Source organism: Vulpes lagopus, chromosome X, assembly GCF_018345385.1.
Source record: "Vulpes lagopus strain Blue_001 chromosome X, ASM1834538v1, whole genome shotgun sequence".
Lineage (NCBI taxonomy): Eukaryota > Metazoa > Chordata > Mammalia > Carnivora > Canidae > Vulpes > Vulpes lagopus.
Window position 1 is genome coordinate 52,830,567 of NC_054848.1, and position 19,315 is coordinate 52,849,881.

Here is a 19,315-nt window from a genome sequence, read left to right on the forward strand (position 1 = left end):
TTCCCAAACTCACTTCTGATATTGTCAATCTCTGTTTACGTTTCAAATGTATCAATAATCCGTCAACTCCTTGGCATAGCTATCAGGGCCCCGGGTCATCTGGCCCCTGTCCATATTTTAAGTTTTGAACCTGTCATCCTTCCACCCCATACTCACTTTACATCCCAACAACACAAAACTACTCACTGGTCCCTGACCAGGACAGGCACTCTTGAACCTCTGAGCCATTCTGGATGCACTTCCATCAGCCAGAAATGCCCACCCACTTGCCCTTAGCCTGGCAAACTCCTATTGATCTTCATGAACACTCCTGACCCACAAATCCAGGCAAAGGTAGAGTTTTCTTCTCTAGAGTGCTTCTGCTCATGCTGTGTGGCCTGTGTCTGTTTCTCCCACTAGATTGTGAGCTTCTGGAGGGCTGAAACTCTGTCTAGTTCATCTCTGCATTTCACCTAGAATGAGGACCAGAACAGAATTTAGTACAGAGGCAGTATCAATAAACTTTTGAAATGTTTGTCGGATAAAGGGGTTTGGATGGGCTGGGACAGTCATCCCAGGGCCCTGGCTCTGGCCCTCTACCTGTTAATGCTACTGTCCAGCCAATCTAGAGTGTCAGCATCTAATTATATTACCCTACAATAATAGCATTTATTGAATACTTATGGGCCAGACACTATGCTCAACACTTCACAAACATTACTCCATTGACATCTCAGGTCTCAATGAGGCTTCAGAGAGGGCCTTATCTGAGGCAGGACTATGATTAGCCCTGTCCTACAGATATGGAGAGAGAGGCTCAGAAAGGGAAAGTACCTGGCCCATGAGCACATGGCTAGGAGGTTGTAGAGCAAGGATTTGAACTCAAGAGGCCTGAATCCAGAGTCCAAATGCTCGAGTACTTTGCCATGCTAGTGAGGTGAGGTGGTAGTGTGCTAGCCAGAGGAGACAGCGAAGTTGTGCTCTGTAGCCTGCACCACTGATGTTCAGCCACATGGCTTCAGACTCTGGTTGCTGTGGTAGTTAAGAGCCTAGATTCTGGAGTCAGGCTGCCAGGGTTTGCACCCCAGCTTTACCACTCTCTAGCTATGAATTCTCTAGCAAGTTACTGAAACCCCTCTGTGCTTTTGTTTTTTTCTCAGTAAGACGGGCCTGAGAGTAATAGCTATCTTCACGAGGTTGGAGCGAGGATTACATGAATGCACAAATAGCAATCCCTGAGAACAGAGCCCTGGTAACTGCTCAATGCATGCCATCTACTAGCCTTCGAGTCCTGAAGCAGCCTTCCGTTCTCCTCACCCAGCTGTAGGCAGTCTGCTCCAGGCTGGTCTCTCTGTAGCCACTGGAATCGGAGGCTCAGTAGCCAGAGATTCTCTGGTCTCAGCCTCCGCGTAGGTCATTATGGTTCCAGTGGGAGTCCAGCAGTGGTGGCTGCAAGTGCCTCCAGGCCCTGGTCCCAGGGCTTAGCTGGCCCCTTAGCTCCCAAAGGCCCAGAGGAAGGAACACCCAGTCTGTTGTGCTCTCCCCCTACCCAGGAGCTCAGACTCCAGGTCAGGATGCCTGCATTTGAGACCTGAGTGTCCCACTAATACTTGAATAATTTAGCTCTTGGGGCCTGGGTTTCTTCATCTGTTTGGAATGGAATGATGTAAGCAAAACTGCTTGGGAAAAAGCACCAACTGAACTTTGATGTAAAGAGCCACCACTTCCCATCAAAATATGGGTTCCTTTGGGCCAGTGAAGCTGGCATTCAGCACAGAGTTGATGAATGGATGAATGAGTGTCTCTTGGACTCGGAGTCTACACCCATCCCCTGCCAGTCTACTCCCATCCCCTGCTGTCTCCAGCAGCAGAGATCCAGTTCCAAAGCAGGAGTGCTCTTGTAGTTGTCTGTAGTGCTTATGGGAAATCAAGAAACATGTGTTGCCCTGTTCAGGAGAAGCCCATGAACCAAAACCTGAGATCTGGAGACTATTCTTGTTCATATCCTCATCGGGGTGACCGAAGCTTCCAGGGACCATTGAAAAGAAAGACGCTATGCTAAATAGCTTCTATCTACACTTATTAGGCTGGTGAAAGGCAAGCCAGTGCAGCCATTCTGGAGGCTGGTTATTTAATAATATGCATATCAAAAGCCCCAAAAGGTGCAGACCCTCTGACCTAACAATTCCACTGTGGATTAAGGGCCCGTGTAAAGGATTTTCATTGCAATTGTACATAGTTTTAGGGTTTTTCTAATATCAAAGAATTGGAGAAACCTCAAAAGCCACCTTCTCTGGTAAGCGTTCATCATCTATACCACACACACACCTACACACACACACAACACACACACATCCGCTTCAGTAATGATGCAAATGTTTTGAGGTAGCATATATTAGCTTCCCAGTTCCTTTTCTGAGGTCTACGAGTGTCCTTGGGCTCCAACACGTTGGATCACAATTACTGAGTTCCTCACCTCTCAGTAATTCAGTTTTCTCATCTGTAAAATGGGCCTGCTGATACCACCAATAGTGTTGGGTTGTTAAAGAGATACCATGTATAGCCCTCAGCATGGGGTCTGGCAGGCCATCATCCCTCAATTCATTTTATTATGACGATTACTATCTCAGTGTGAGATAGTTGTGTGACTACCTCCGTCATTATACCATGATGTCTTCGAGGGTGAAGCCTGTGCTATGTTTTCTTCTCTCTGAATCTATAGGCCCAGGACAGAGCTTGGCACATAGTAGGTGCTGAGTGAATTTGATGAACAGAGAAATTTAGTCCAATGCCCTCAACATGGAGAAGAGGCAGATGAGGCCCAAGGAGGGGGCAAGTCAAAGGTTAGACCTAGAACTTGGGTCTTCTGGCCACAGGTTGTGATGCCCCAAAGATTTGGGGGTGAGGGTGGGGAGTAAGGGGCAAACTTCTGGATTACTTGAGCTGAACTGCCTGGGCTCTTTTCATGCTTTGGGTCTGGGATCCTGTGATCAGAGTCTCCAACACTGGCTCTCTGTACTGACTCTCCTTCCCATTCTTGCCCTCATTCTCTGCATCTCAGGCTCTAGCCTGGCCCAGCCAAACAGGAAGATTCATTAACCGTCTAAATATATAGAGCCCAGGGGCCATGTGCAGCCTGCAACAGAGCTGGGGTCTCAGCAGGGCCAGAGCCTGAGGCAGTTGTGGAGGCAGAAGGCTGGCTGGGAGGGGTCCAGCAAGGGGGAAGGCGCTGGAACAGCTAATGTGATGATTGATGGGGAGGTGAGTGAAGCCAGGCCAGCGCCAGGCCCATGGAACTCCCAGTCTCTAGTTCTGCTTGTAGCTATCTAATCCTGCACCACCACCACCCCTGCCCTGGTCCAATCCTGGTCCCCATGCCAGATTTGGTACCATCCCCCTCTTCATACCCCCCTAACCCCTCTGTCCAGATTTCTGAGCCCCTGAAGTATGGAGCTTGAGAGGTGAGCCACCAGGAATGGGGGTGGCTCCGGCCTGCTTATTATTGTAAGGGCTATTTCTCTAATCAAAACTCCCCAATTACCCAAGGGCCCCTCTGATTAATATTCCATGATAACAGGAACAGGTCACATCTGGCTGCAGGAGCTGGAATTTGACACTTCAGGAGCCCTGTGATTGGTCCCCAGGAAGAATAATAAACTTCCTCTATCTTGCCCCCCCTTTGCCTTCCTTCCCATTCAGAGGCTTTGCTTCTACCTCCCTTTCCCCAGCCCCTTTCTGGCCCTCTCCACTCCCATCCAACTTCCCAGCTTTGCCCTCTGCCCTCTGTGGAGGTGGAATTCACCTTCCCAGCTTTGGTCAGGGCCCCCAGTCATTCTCAACCCCAGCTGTGCTAGGACTGGCTCTCTGGCCTGAGAGCATCTTATGCTGGGGTATGGTGGGCTGAGCAAGGAGGGCAATTTCTGAGTGATTGTGGGTGCTCTGAATGTATCATGTCATCAAATTCTCATTACCACCTCCGACAAGTTGGTTGTATTATCCCAGTTTATTGCCGGGGCACTGCGCATCTGAGAAGCCTCTGGACTTGCCCACATCACACAGGCTGTACGTGACAGAGCTGCAATTTCAAACTCAGAGCTTTCTGCTTCCAAGGCCCTTCTTCTCTCTGCACCCTATGCTGATCTGCAGAGGATGGTTGCAGTCTCCAGATGCTTGGATTCAGATGGGACCCACTAACATGACACAGAGTCAGTGCCCATGACACCAGTCCCCCCAGGCTTCCACTGGGTTAGAATTGGGTTCTTAGGAAAAGAATGAGCTGAGACCTTTTAGTAGAATTCCACAGGCCAGACAGGAGAAAACACTGGCCTTCGTTCATGCGGGAAGGTGGTGGTAAATCTGGGACTTGGCCCCCAGGTCTTCTAACACGTGGGTGAAAACCCCTTCCATTTGCCATTCTGTGGAGGGCTCCGAGATAGTGATTTCCCATCACATCTACATGCAAGCATTTTCCAGATGCCACCATCCTCTGACCTGACCCATAGATACCCAGACAAGGACAGAGCTGCTTGGGTTTGTTCCATCTTCACCAAGGAGTCTGAGCAGAAAACAATCTCTGCTTGGAGTGGGGTAGGATCACAGGGGAGGGGGTTGTGGTCGTTATCAAAGGCCAGGAAGGATTTGCTTTCAGCCAACTCTCCACTAGAGTGTGTGTCCTTCTAGCGGCTGCTCCCTCTTTTCCCACCAGGATTCCTAGGAGCCAGGAGAAGAGGTAGGCCCTTGTGTGTCGGGGGGTGCTATTCTCCCCTGTTCTCCCCTCTCCCTCAGTGGTGAGGTGTACACCGGCTTTATTGGTGCCTATCGGCCAGATAGCAATTTGATTTTGCTAAGGAAGGGCAGGGCAGTAGACTGTGCTTTCCATCCCCCACACTCTCGCCTGGCACTTTCCTCTGTCTCTCACCTTGCTCTCACCTCCTCTGTGTGCTCCTTTTGCTCAACACTATTCAGAAACACCCTGGATCCACCTCCCTGAATCATAATTGGGTAAGCCATAAGCCGAGAGCCCCAGATGAGAAGACTGACTAAGGCTTGACTGTCAGTGGCCCTGGCCCCAGTGGCTCTTCCCACTTCCTCCAATACGTGGCTGGAATGGTCCTGGCCAAGGGGCTAAAACATGAGGCTGCTCAGTCCTTGCATCCTGCTCTTTGGTGACGCCTGAGACCCCCTGCGCTTCATAGGAAGCCATGAGGCTTCTGGGACACAACTACCTCAAGGTTAATGGAGATCCACAGAGGCCTTGTGGGGTCTTGATCCCTGCCTGGGGAGCTGAGGCCTAGGTCTCCCTTGGCCCTGTGTTTTTGTCCTGCTACTGTTCTTATTGCCCTGTCCCCACAGCCTGCCACTTGAACCCCTGCCTCTGCCCCCTTCCTGGTCCCATTTTACCTTCCAGCTGCCCTCATAATTCACCTTCTATGCACTAAAACCAGGCTGACCTCCTTTTTTTTGTTTGTTTTTTAAAGATTTCTATTTATTTATTCATAAGAGACAGAGAGAGAGGCAGAGGGACAAGTAGGCTCCCCATGGGGAGCCCAATGTAGGACTTGAACCCAGGACCCCAGGATCATGCACTGAGCTGAAGGCAGACACTCAACCACTGAGCCACCCAGGTACCCCTAGGCTGACCTTCTTAAACTCCAGACCTGGGCTATGCCTCAGCTTCCTCCTCTGCAAAGTGGGAATAAAAAGTGACCCAGCTCATAGGTTTGTGGGGATGAATGGATAGTATAATGTAAAGCACTTAGATCAATGCCTGGAATAGAGGAAGCACTCAGTATCATCACCTCATCTGCTAAGAATGAAAAAGGCTAATGCCAAGTGAGTGGTTATTATGTGCCAGGCACCATTCTAAGTACTTCATATGTGATAGTTTCTTTAATCTCCACAACAGTTTTACATGGAATCACTGTTAGCATTCTCATATCACAGATGGGTACACTGAGGCACAGCAATATTATGCAACTTGCCAAACCTCACACTGCTAATAGCCTACTGATCAAGCATTTGAATCCATATAGTTTGATACCAGAGTTTGGCCTCTTAACTGCTCAGCTATTTTGCCTCCCTAGAAATAGTCTATGACTCCCTTGTACCTATAAGATAAAGTCTAACTTCGGGATCCCTGGGTGGCGCAGCGGTTTGGCGCCTGCCTTTGGCCCAGGGCGCGATCCTGGAGACCCGGGATCGAATCCCACATCAGGCTCCCGGTGCATGGAGCCTGCTTCTCCCTCTGCCTGTGTCTCTGCCTCTCTCTCTCTCTGTGACTATCATAAATAAAAAAAAAAAAATAAAAAAATAAAAAAAAAACCTTAAAAAAAAAAAAAAAAAAAAAAAAAAGATAAAGTCTAACTTCTTTAAGTTGCCACTCAATGCTCTCTTACCCCTCCTTCTCCTCATGCCACAAATCACAAATTGTGAACTGAGTGACTGCTTCCAGAACATCAAGGGCACTTACCTGCTCCCCAGGCCTGACTTAGGCAGTTTCTTCAGCTTGGAATGATCCTCTCTCCCCATCCCTACCCAAAGAATCCATGTGTATATGAACACAAACCTTGTCTTTCCAGGTATTTATTCTGAATCCATCTCCAAAGTCAGTGATTCAAAGCAAGCACCTAGAAAGGCAGGATTCAGGGAGAGGGATATTTTTGCAGGGAGGGGAGACTTAGAGGGACACTTCAGGTGACCATCCTCATGAAGCTATATAGGGTACTCAGTGCCAGTGGTCCCTAACCATTTCACCACCTAGAGCTGTCCTTTGGAAATATTCCCCCCCACTCCTCTCCTCTCCCTGCCCTCAATACCAAAGCTTTGAAAGGCCTCATCTACCAAACACTCTGCATTTAAAAAATATAAAGCAGGGTTAGGGAACGCAGGTCTCCTGGGAAATCAGATACCACATTTGAGAGGTGTATGGATTTTGCCTTCTCCACACCCCCCACTTATGCTGAACTTGAGTTTGAATGACTCCATGGGAGTTCTGGGCAAAGCAGAGGCCGGGGCTGGTCCCCCTGCAAATGAGAATAGAAAGATCAATGTTTTTCTCTCTGCTGTTGATATGGCTTTATTGTCATGCTGTAGGACTGACTGCAACAGACAATTGATCCTACTGCCCAATTATTATCAGAAAACAGACCTTAAGATCAACTACCCAAAAACCCAGATCATCAATGTTGGCAAACAGCCCCCAGCATTCACTTGGTTTCTCTCCAACAATTTAATACAGCAGGTCAAATCATTTAGTTACCTGGGGGTGCAATTTGCAACTAATTCATCTTGGAGGGTTCACCAGGAAGCTATATTGCCTAAATTAGATGTTCTAGGGGTGTTTTATTGAGTTTTTAAATGGCCACAGTGGCGATTGGTAACGCCTGCTTTGAAAGCATTCCAGACAGAAATGGCTGCAGGCCTGACTTGATGGCAGAGAACTTCGCACATTGGAGGGGATTCAGAACTGTTTTCACGAGAACATTGGCTTTGCATATGGGTACCCCTCCAGGCCTCTCTGTGAGAATTGCTCCTAGGCCCTTTTGATCCATGTAAGCCCTCCCCTCTGCCTAGCTCTCCAGCCAAGTGTGGGCCTCTGCCCTGCATTAGTGACTCACAATTGTACCACTCCAGAATCCTCCTCCAGCCCCTGATGCCCCAGCCTTATCAAGAGCTCCGTTGGGAGAACTAATATTTATGGTGGACATTGTGCAGAGCAGAGTGTCCAGCATATTTCCTGGAGTCTCCTATTATCCTTAGCTTAAGGCAGTTCTTCAGAAGGCCAGGTATTTGGAGCACAGCACCTCCTGGAAGCATGAGAGTAGAGTGATTACATATTCTGGTGACAGACTGGTCTGGGTTTGCATCCAGCCCTACCATCCTTGTAGTAGGTGGCTATAGGGAACACTGTGATAAAGTCAGCCTGGAACTCACTGGCTGCAAGGATGCTGAAGACATTGTGTGGTCATTTCTCCCGGGGTCCTCTTTGGAAGAGGCCAAGGAAGAGATGTGATTTCTTTTCTGACTAGGGAAAGCCATGCTTCTCTGGAATACTTGCTTTATTTTTATGTTACAGATGCCACAAAGCTTATAATTGATGATGTTTCCATCTCTTATGAGGCTACTAGAGGAGCAGGCTACAATATCTGTATAGAACTTCAGAGAAGGCAGCGTGTGTGTGTGTGTGTGTGTGTGTGTGTGTGAATCTCACATCTGGCTTTATTATTTTCCTTATCTCGACTTCTCTCAAGTAAATATTTTATCATTTTATATTTTATAGCATTTGTTTAGTTGTCCCAAATCCTTTGATGAATAACTTGTGATATAAGTGACTGCTGTAAGAGCACCAAGGCAGGGGAGACCAGGGCACGTCAGAGAAGTTGCAGATCATCTGTTGTGGCTGAAGGGCAGGGGATGTGTTGCATGGCCTATGAGCTGAAGAGGGACAAGGAGGACAATTCATGAAGGGCCAAAGCATTTGGAGTTCATCATACAGCAGATGAGGAGTCCTGGAGATGTCGAAGGCAGGGCAAGGACCTGGTCAGCTTGGTGTTTTGAAAAGTCATCTACATTGTTAGAGCAGTGTGGAGTGTGGAGGCAAGGACACCAGGTAAGAGGAAGTTTCCACCACCCAGTTCTGAGCTGCTTACCGCATGTGTCACTGCTTCAACAAATATCTATCCAGCTCTGATTAAGCACCAGGCACAAGGAAACATGGCAATAAACAACACGGATGAAGCTCCTTGCCCTCGGAGACACACAATAAACAATAGACATAATAAATAAGTAATTTCTATATTACGTTAGAATGGGATAGGAGGTACAGAAAAAGACACAATAGAGCACAATATGCAGAGTTGGAATTGTGAGGTTAGGGTTGGCTTGAGACGTTTTTGAGAAGGTGACATTTAAGCCAAAAATATGAAGAAAGCAGAGGCAATATGAAGGACTCTTTCCATGTCTGATTCCTACAGACTTTCACAAGCCCAGGCAAGTGGACTTGGGATTTGACAGTCCTGGGTTCAAGTCCTAGTACCTTGGGTAGGAAACCGCCCCTCTGAGTCTCTATTTCTCTTGTGTACCCTGCCTCCTGAGGTTGTGGTAAGAGGATGAAAACAATGGTGCTTTCTAATCTGACAGGGAGGGGCTGGACATAAAGGGGTTATTAGGAATCTTCTCTCTGGCAACCCTTTCCTGGCCTCTTGCAGCCCCAAGGCTCTTCACACCTGAGGAACCAGTAGAAGAGAAGGCCGTGGGAGACCTGCTGACAGCCTCTTGCTCAAGGAGGGTGAGCAGCTTCTCTCAGCTCCAGTGACAATGAAACTGGGCCATGGGCTGGGCCTGTGGCATTGTGGCTGTTGCCTCTGCCATGCACCACTGGGCATGAACCCACAATGTGTCAGAGCTGGAAGAAAGCCCTGACAAACAATCCAGCTTAGCCCCTATGGGATATATGGGGATGCTGAGCACAGGACTGACACATGGACACAGAGTAAGTCAGAAACACTGTGCTCTAGATCTCCTGCCTCCCAAGTTGGGGTTGAGCTGAGAGGCTGCTTTGACCTAAGCGAATTTGTTAATAGGGCCTGCCCCAGCTACGTCCACCCCACTGAGGCTTCCTTTGGGGATGTAGAGCCCACTGCTAAAAATTAGAAGAAGAGCTAACATTTAGCATTCTTCCAAGAGATTTCCATTCATTATCTCACTGAGTCACTAACCCTGTGAAGCATTATTAATCCTATTTTTATTGGTGAGGAAGCCAAAGCTCAGAGCAGTTAACTGACTTCTCTAAGGTGATGTGTTAGAAGTGGGGGAGCTAGCCAGTTTTGAAAGCTTTGTTTTTTTGGCAGCTTGTACTTAGCTGCTAGGTTATCCAGCTGTGAGATGAGTGTGTGTGCATGATGATTTTGTGTTTGTACACATATGTGTGCACACATGATGGTTGTGTGTGGTTTGTTGTGAGTTGGAAGGATTCTTGGTTAACTCCCAATTGCTCTTTCATACTCTGCACAGGGGCTGTCTGGAGCACAGGGCAAGCTATCTAAGACCAGGGGTTGGGTGCCTGTGGTTCCAAATAGCTGTGACCTCATGTCCAGATCCCCTTATGCCTGTTATAAGAAGAGCAGCCCACATTAGCAAGAACGTGCACAGATATCAAGGTGGATGTGATGCCCTTTGCATGCGGTTCTCCAAACTGGGGTCCCAGGACCAGCAGCATCAGCATCACCTGGGAATTTGTCAGAAATATCAATGGGGGCACCTGGGTAACTCAGTCAGTTAAGCGTCTGACTCTTGGTTTTGGCTCAGGTCACGATCTCACAATCATGGATTGAGCACCCCGTTGGGCTCTGTGTTCAGTAAGGAGTCTGCTTCAGATCTCTCTTCCTCTCCTGTTCTCTCTCTCTCTCTCAAATAAATAAATAAATAAATAAATAAATAAATAAATTCTTTTAAAAAAAGAATGCAAATTCCTGGGCCCTACCCCAGTCCTACTGAATCAGAGACTCTGGGTGGGGCCCAGCAATCTGTGTTTTAACAAGCCCTCCAGGTGATTCTGAGGCAGCTCAAGTGTAAGCATTAGATACAGGTGGGAGGGGCTCAAATCCTGCTGGGATGCACGCTCCCATGTACATGTACACATGTACACATGTGCCCAGAGCACAGCACTTTATAGTTTACTAAGGGCCTTCTTGCCTACAACCTCCTCTGATCCTCTTAACAACGGGGATCCTGCCCACTTCCCAGATGAGTAAACTGACTTCCAGGGAGATGAGGTCATACAGCAGCTAGTCTTTGACAGATGCCAAGCATGGCAGTCCTCTCCTTTCACCCAGTGCCAGTCTTGGATGCTTCTACCCTTGCCTCTCATGCTGGTCCAGGGCTCTTCCTGCCCGCAGCAACCTGGCAGAGGAAAGAGAGTAGAGAGACAGAGACAGCCGGCCGTTGGCTTTCTGACCATCATGCCCCACCCCCTCCTCCTGTCAGCAGCACCTGTAGAACAAGTTCCCTCTTCCCCAGGTGAGTTCACCTGGCAAGGAAGTAGGGCCATGTCCCCAGAAGTAAAGGGGGCTCCAGGGGCCCACTGGCTATTTTCTAGGGGGTACCTAAAAGTGAATCTGGGGGCAGCAGAAAGTTTGAGCTCAGAGTCCCTTCTCCATTTCTTCCTTTGGAAATGGGAGCTCACTGGGGTTGCCCCAGCCCCAGTAGAGGGTGAAAGGTAAGGCCTCAGGCTGATTTCTGCCCAGGCCCATCTCCCATTCTGACCACAGGGCTGCTCTGCCTATCTAGTCTGCCAGAGGGGCTAGGGTAACAAGAAGAGGCAGAGAGAGGGGGCATGTCTGGGTCTGTGGAATTAAGGTACATACACAGCCAAGAGACCATAAAAATAGGCATTATTTTCTTATTTTGATGGTAATCTAAACATGATTTTTTTACACTTACGACAACAGCTATAATTCACACTGGAAGACATTTTCATAGCCTCTGTTCAATTCTGAAGACATTTCTCAAATAAGGGACATGCAGATCTGGGGGTGGGAGTTGTAGTGGTTCAAAGATATCATTTCAGGGGCTGGTTCTGCTGGAATTTTTGTCCTGTAAAGGGAAGATCTGTGGATTCCACTCAAAGGCTGAGAAGCACTGATTTGGTTCAGCCCCTTCACGTTTCAGTTGAGGACACTGGAGCCTAGAAAGGGCTGAGCACTTGCTTGAAGTCTTCCAGGAAGTTAGGAGCAGGGCTGAGACTGGAGGGCTGTGCTCCCACAGTCTGGCCCAGATCTCTTCCTGTCATACTTGCTGGGGTAATGGCTCAGGTCACAGCAGGGGCAGACAGGGTGGCAGAAGTATGTGCCTCCAATAGTTCCATTAGGATTTGTCTGGTCCTGGGGATGCCTGGGTGGCTCAGCGGTTTAGTGCCTGCCTTTGGCCCAGGGCGCCATCCTGGAATCCCGGGATCGAGTCCTGCGTCGGGCTCCTGGCATGGAGCCTGCTTCTCCCTCCTCCTGTGTCTCTGCCTCTCTCTCTCCCTCTCTCTCTCTCTCTCTCTCTCTCTCTCCATGTCTATCATAAATAAATAAATAAATCTTTAAAAAAAAAGATTTGTCTGGTCCTCCTTCTGTTCATGGGACCTGCTCAGAATCGTCCAGATCTCTTTAAGAGATCCAGCCAGCCAGAGGGTAAATGGGTGAGAAGGACTCAAATTTCCATGGCACAGTGACTGTTGTGTCTCCACTCTGTGAGACACACAGGGATGGCAAAGTGTAGCCCATGCTTTTTTTCCTGCTCCTGCACTGTCTGGAGAGGCAGATGTAAAGATAGGCAGTGCCTCACAAATCTTCAAAGTGGACTTTCCCATCCATCTTGCTAATAGACATTTATTGAGCATTTATGTTGTGCCAGGTACTTACTGGTAACTGTAAGATGTCAAGATGTCATCAAAGAAGGTGTGGCCCCATTTTGTAGATGGGGAAAATGAGCTCCAGGAAGGGAAGGTAAACTGCTTCTAGGTGGCAGAGCCAGGAGGACTGATTCCTGGGTACATTTTCTTAACATTGTCCTGTCTCATGTAATCCTTGCAGTAATAGCCCTGGAAATGGGCCTGGATGGGTCATTTCTCCCATTTCACAGAAGAAGAATCTGTGGCTCAGAGCAGGGGAGCAGTTGGACCCCTGGGTATGAGGATGGGAAGTGTTCTGTCTGCTTCCTGATGTAGTATCTACTCACTAGCCTTATATTGCTCCATTGGAGACCTAAGACAGTAAGATCTTTGAGGATCTGGTAGCATGTCTGAAACAAACTAGTGAAAAACCAGTGGTGACAGCAAATTAGTTAAGATTAATAAATTAGTTGAAAATAAATATGTCTAGCCAAAGGTTTTCCATGTAATAATCCTTTCCAGGCACTGTGGTGAAATTTTTTTTGCACTTTGAGCATGGTTGCCTATTTTCTGGGTTTTTCTATTTTTATTTTTCAGGGGAGAATAATTTGGGGATTCATTTTCAACTCATTCTTCCTGCTCTGGTTGTTCAACAATATTTGCATGGACTTTGAAATCTTATCTCTGATTCTAAATAAATTGCCCCAAAAGCAAGTAAGTTGATACTGAAATGTTTCCATCTGCTAGTTCCAGCTTCCATAAGTTTGTGTGAGCTAGGAGGAAAATATACAACCTTTCAATGCAATACAATCTGCTTTACAAGTGATCTGTCTTTAAGTCTTTCAAATTAATTTTTTTTCTGGTTGATGCTCACGTTCTTTATATTTAACCTGCACTCTTACCAGGCTTAACCTACCCCTTCTCAACTGAAGCGGCTTTTGCTGAGCATCTTCTCAACTGTGTCATGGTAATCATTTGTTCCCATTGGGAATTCTGCTTATTGTCAGGAGTGAAGTGCTGGATGGTTCCTGGGACAGGGACAGACTTAAACAGCTTTTTGGTGTAATGGTGCTTGAAAGTATTGGAGAGGAAAACATCAACAGGCGTATTGTCCACACACACAGCACACCAGGCGGGGTGTGAGGTAAGGAAACCATTTGAAGCCAGTGAAAAGATCAGGGCCTATGGTTCATTGCAGCCCACATACCGCTGCCTCAGTTATTGGTCTACACTGCCTGAGCCTTGGTGCTCCCAACTTTGGCTCTCCCTCAAAAGCGATTTGGGCTCCCTTCCCGGGCAGCAGCAGCATCATATCTAGGCTCAGAGTAGTTGCCCCCACTGGTCCTGCATATGTTGATCCTTCCTCCAAAATGAAACAAATACCCTTCAGCACATCTGACTAGGAAGAATAGGAGTTTAAATGAATTAGAAATAATGCCCCACAAGCAAAGAATAGGCTCCTCCCCTCAAAGTCCACAATGCAGGAAAAATGCTTAAAATTGTCAAAAAATATGCTGAAACATCTCACACTATGTCAAAATGACCAATAACTGGATAAACAATCACTAAAGGAATACGATTTTTTTCTCTAGTTTATCATTTAGAACCAACTTTTTTTTCATCATTTCACTTGGAAACAGACCAGATGGGTTGGAACAAAGGTCCTCCTCTCATTCTCCCTGGAGTTGCCTACAGCACCACTGGGTCCATGCTTGAATTGCATTCAGCTGGGCCTCATGCCTCCTTTTTCTGCCCGCTTGTGCTGCAGTATGTATCTTGACGTAAATCCTCTGGCTTCAGAATTCAGAGAAGAGATGCATGTGGACAAATCCATGTCAAATCAACCCTACAGCTAGAATGGATTCAAAGTCGATTTCTTCCTTTTGGTTATGGGTTTTTCTGTTTTCTAAATTTCCTACAATTACCATGTATTGCCTTTGTAATTAACAAACATAAATCCCACAATAAGAAGTTGAAAGCACATATTCAAAATGCAGAACCAAACCATGTCCCAAACACTGTGATGGAGACTTTGAGGTTGGGACCGTTGGTCCCTGTCCTGTGCAGTCTGATCCTGTTGGAGGCTTCCTCTCTCAGCTAATAACTGGGCTCCTCTCAAACTTCCACGGTGGCTTCATCTGCCAAGAGAGCCAAGGAAGGAGGTGGGGTACTCAGGTCTCTGTCACCAGAGGAGTGAAGTGATTAATATAAGGAGACACATAATAAATTGAGACTAGGTTGGGACAGCACAGCAACATTTAAGACAGCTAAGTATTTACACCCCCAAAACTAATGACCTCTCCAGGCAGGTATCTCTTCTCTTGTATCCAGCGTCCTTGACCCTCAGGCAGACCCAGAGCCCCCCCTTCTCCCTACCCCCTCCCTCAGTCCAGGGAAGACTTCTTCTGCCCCCTCCCCACAGTCTGTCTGGGCCAGTCTGTCTCCCCAACCCCAGCAAAGCATTAAAAATTGAAAGCTCCTTTGAAGAGAAAACAGTTTAATAAAAGCACTATCCATTTTTCATGAGGGGATCAGGAGAAGGATGGTGCAGAGAGGAGAGGCAGGATGGAGGAGACAAGCAAGGGTGGGGACAGAGGGCTGTGTGGTGCTTGGGGAAATCCCTCATGGGGGTTCAGCACAGCAGGGACTAAGAAGTCAGCCTCCCCTGACCCGAAGCTTTGATGGCCTCTTCTTTGCTCACTTCCTCTTAGCAGGATCCATGCCAGGCCTGTCAATACTGAGAAATATGGCTTTCCCTCTGAGGAAGCCTCCTGCCTTCTCTTTGGGGCAGGCCTCAAAGGACCTGGGCTGTACTCCATCAGAGGAGTGGGAGCATTGGATAACCTCTGGCCTGAGGGCTCTCTTCCACAACCAGCTTCCCAGGTTGGGCAAGATGAGGCCTGTTACTTGAGCACTGGCCACATATTTTGCACCCAGAAGACTGGGCAGGGAAGGGCCAAGCTGGACTACTAGACTGGTCATTGGGCAGAGGACTGAGTTTTGGGAAGAAGTGGAACAGAGAGGTTGGGGCATGGGGAGCCTAGGGGAATTGGGTCCAAACCCTGGCTTGGGTTCTTTGGCCCCAGATCCTTTTCCAAATACAAGAACCACAAGTGCATTCACTGTTCTGCTTAGCCTCCACCTTTTCTTATCAGTTTCAGCTCAACAAAGATAGGTCAACCCAGGAAAAAGACCTCACCGACTAGCCCTGGCAGGAGAGACCTAGGTGTCATAGGGTCTATCTCTGGCACAAGTTTCTGTGTGTGCATGAGTGGTATGTGCCAGTATGTACAGTGGCATACGCATGAGTGTCCATAACCAGGACGTGTGTGTGTGTGTGTGTGTGTGTGTGTGTGTGTGTGTTTGTGTGTGTGTAAGCAAGGATGCGGGGTGGTGACCACATGTGATAGTACTTGCTCCTACTGCTCCTTGTTTCTAAACAAAAACAAGCCCTACGCTGAGCAAGTGCCAGAGGGCAAGCACAACAGCTAAGGTGGGTAAGAGGGAAATGGGGAGCATGGAAAGGAGGGCAGGCCCCAGAGAACTGAACAGGCTCTGGGGCCTAGAAGTCATCAGGCCAGATGTGCCAGCCCCAGCCCACAAAGCTATTCCCTGTGGGCCCTGGGTACCAAGCAGGAGCTTGCTTATTTAGTGTCCCAACTCAGGAGGACAGGAGTGTGTGCATATGTGTTTGTACAGGAGTGAGGGCTTCTGCTTCATCAGCATGGTCAAGAGGGGTTTCAGGGGACATTCTTGGAGTGATGGTTGGGGAGGAGAATGAGAGGCTAATCATTGGTACCTCCATGGGTTTCAGGGTCCAGCTTTCAATGAAAGACCCAGGCCAGTTTTGGCAGAGCTTCTTCTCCACTCTTCTCTGCCCCAGCAGGAGTCAGGTCCCCAGGGCCCAGGCTCCAATGTGGCTGGGGTAATGAGTGAGGTCATGGATTTGGGAGAGAAGTTAGGACCAGTGTTGGATATCCTGCCTGGGCCTTCTTCTGGGTTTGCTCCAAATGTATATCTACCTAGCCATTCTTCCATCTATCCACTCAACACATATTTACTGAGCTTTGACTCTTGTGCCAGGGATTTTATCAGGATGCTGATCAGGCAGATAGGTCCCTGCCCTCCAAGACTGCTGAACCTAGTACATTCTTAGCTATACTTCTCCATGACTTCACATATGTTGCCTCCTTCATGTCTCTGTGAGGCAGGTGGCCAGCCCTTGTATTGGCAGTTCACTTCAGTAGCTTGACAAGCCAGGGAGCCAGAAGACACCAAACCTGACTTTCATTCACCATGTGACCTTGCCACTGTCCCTGCCAGATCCTTTGTTTTCCCATTCACACTGGGACTGGGTGCCCTATGATGGGCTCAGAGGGCCTTTCCTGCTTCGGTGACTGTTCTTGCCTTTGGATACATGCTATAAAATCTAGCACTGACAACTCCTGGGGAATTCTTCCCTTGGCCATTGGTTCTGGGTGGCCTTAGGCAATTGAGGATATCTCAGCATCTCTTTAAGCTTAGTTTCCTCAACTATAAAGAGGGTATAAAACTACCTTCCTCATAAGATTTTTGGAGGCATTAATTGTAGGTGCTCACGTATATAGAAGTCCTGACACAGAGTCTATGGGCCTAGAGCATCATGAAACCATTGGGCTGGGACTGGTAGTGGCATCTCTGACAGTGTTCCCAATCTCCCAGGGTCATGCTTAGCTCCTCCTGCACATTGAGGCAAGAGTGGGAGTTAAGCTGGTGGGCACAGGAATTGGGAGTTGAGGGAGCTAGTCTGAGTCTTGAGAAAATCTGGTGAGGGAGCCAAGGAGAGAAGCCATACCAGGTATGAGCTCCACTTGTCCTGTTCACCTGAACCCAGTGTTGGGAGGTTTCCATAGCCCCCAGGGCAGATCAAAGGGTTGGTTGCAATACCCCATTTCATTGCTCTTCCTGCCTCAGCCTCTACCAGTCATCCCTTAAATATGAAGGCCAGAGCTGAAGAACAGCTATTGGCATTGTCCTTGGTGGGTAAGGCACAGCCAAACAGGGAAACAGAGCAGGAGACTGATGGTCACAGGCTTAGATCTTCTTTCCCCACTTCCCTCTTCTCAATGGCCCTCCTCCATTCCTCACCTGTACCTTCCTCAAAGGAAGGAGTGGCCCTTCTCTGAAGTCCTAGGATCCCATCCCTTAGGGGATTAAACCCCAGTCATTATCTACCCACTGCTGCTCCCCTGCCCTCAGCCTCCAAAAACAGTCTAGTACTTCTCATCTGAAAATATCCTCTCCTCCATGCTATATCCCCTGTCGAGCTCCCACACTCCTGCTTGTCTACCTGATCATAGCCCAGCATCTTACATGTACTGTCTCCTGGCCTGGACTGCCCCTCACTCTACTCTCACCACAAAAGCCAGTAATATCTGTAAGACTCAAGGTCATCCCCTCCCAACTTGGCCTTCATAACACTCATTCGGTTTTGACACCATTGTCCAGCCTCTCTTTGATTCCTGGCTTTCTTTGGATGTGTGGTCTCTGAATCCTCCTTTCTCTCTACTAGTCCTCCTCAGGATTCTGCATGCTTTCCCTTGGATTCCTTTTATTCTTCTAATATCTTACCTTGGGGAACTCATCTATTCCTGTGTCCTCAACTTTCTCCCCTGACAGAGGAAGAATGTGCATGTGAGGCTGGACCAGGAAGGGGATTCCTCTTGCCTGAGGAAGGAGAGATGAGTGCTGGAGAGGAGACTGACTCTGAGCTCCTCCAGGGCAGGGTCTGTGATGTCAGTGAAGTGCTGTATCGGAGTTTCCAGTGCCCCTCCTCCCCCTCTCTTTCTTCCCTGCCCCGTCTACCTCCGTTCTCCTTCTTTTGACCCACTGCCTAACATTTTCTGAGTACTCACTATATTCTAAGAGCTTTGTCATGTTGGAGGGCTCAGGAAGGATGAGGTTGGTGGCATTGGAGGTGAGTGAGCAAGGGGAAGAACAGTGAGGAGTGAGTGGAACAGCCACTTCCTGCTCTGGCAGGAAGGCCATGGGGAGGACTTGGAGCTTTATTCCAAAGCCAAATGAGAGGCCAGTGGGGGTTGTGAGCATGAGAGAGACTCACTCTGGTCTCTGTGTTGAGAATAGACTATGGAGGTGAAAGGAGGTCCACTGAGGTGAACTAAGATGGTGGCTTGAGTCAGGCTGGTGAAAGGGGAGGTGCTGAAGAGTGGATGGATTAGGATATATTCTGGGGGTAGGGCTGCTAGGGCTGATGGAATGGATGTAGGAGGTGAGAAAAAGAAAAGATTCAAGCCGCTGGGGCTGGAGCAACTGGCTGGATAGTGATACCATCTCTGCAGCTGGGGAACATGGGGGAAAGGAATATTTGGGGGAAACTCAAGAACTCTGCCATGGCTATGTTAACTTCAAGATCCTATTGGGCATCTAAGTGGAGGTGTTAAGTGGGCAGTTGTCTGGAGCTCAGGGGAATGGTCAGGGCAAGAGATATAAATGTGGAAGTGATGAGAGTTTTTACCTTGGGCCTTTGAACTTGCTCTTCTCTCTGTCTAACACTGTCCTCATTTAGGTCTCAGCTCAAACATTGCCTCTCACCCCAGGTATGCTTGATCCCACACTCTATTTCATTTCCTTCCCTGCACTCATCACTTAGTGAAGTAGTCTTACTCACTTACTTATTTACATGCTTCTCCACTATGCCAATCTGTAAGTTCCATGAAGGCGAGGGTTGTCATCTGTTTTTACTTACTGCTGGATCCCTGTGGCCTAGAACAGTGCCTGGCATATAGTAGATGCTAACCAGGTATTTGTGGACTGAATGAAAAGGTGCTTTGTAATGCATCAGCTTCCTTTATCCTGACAACAGCACTGTGAGAGTGGTAGCTGCTACCCCTAGCTTTCAGAACAGAAAGCTGAGGCTTAGGGAGCTCACTGAAAGTTCTAGGCCACCCCTTAGTAGGTGGTGCA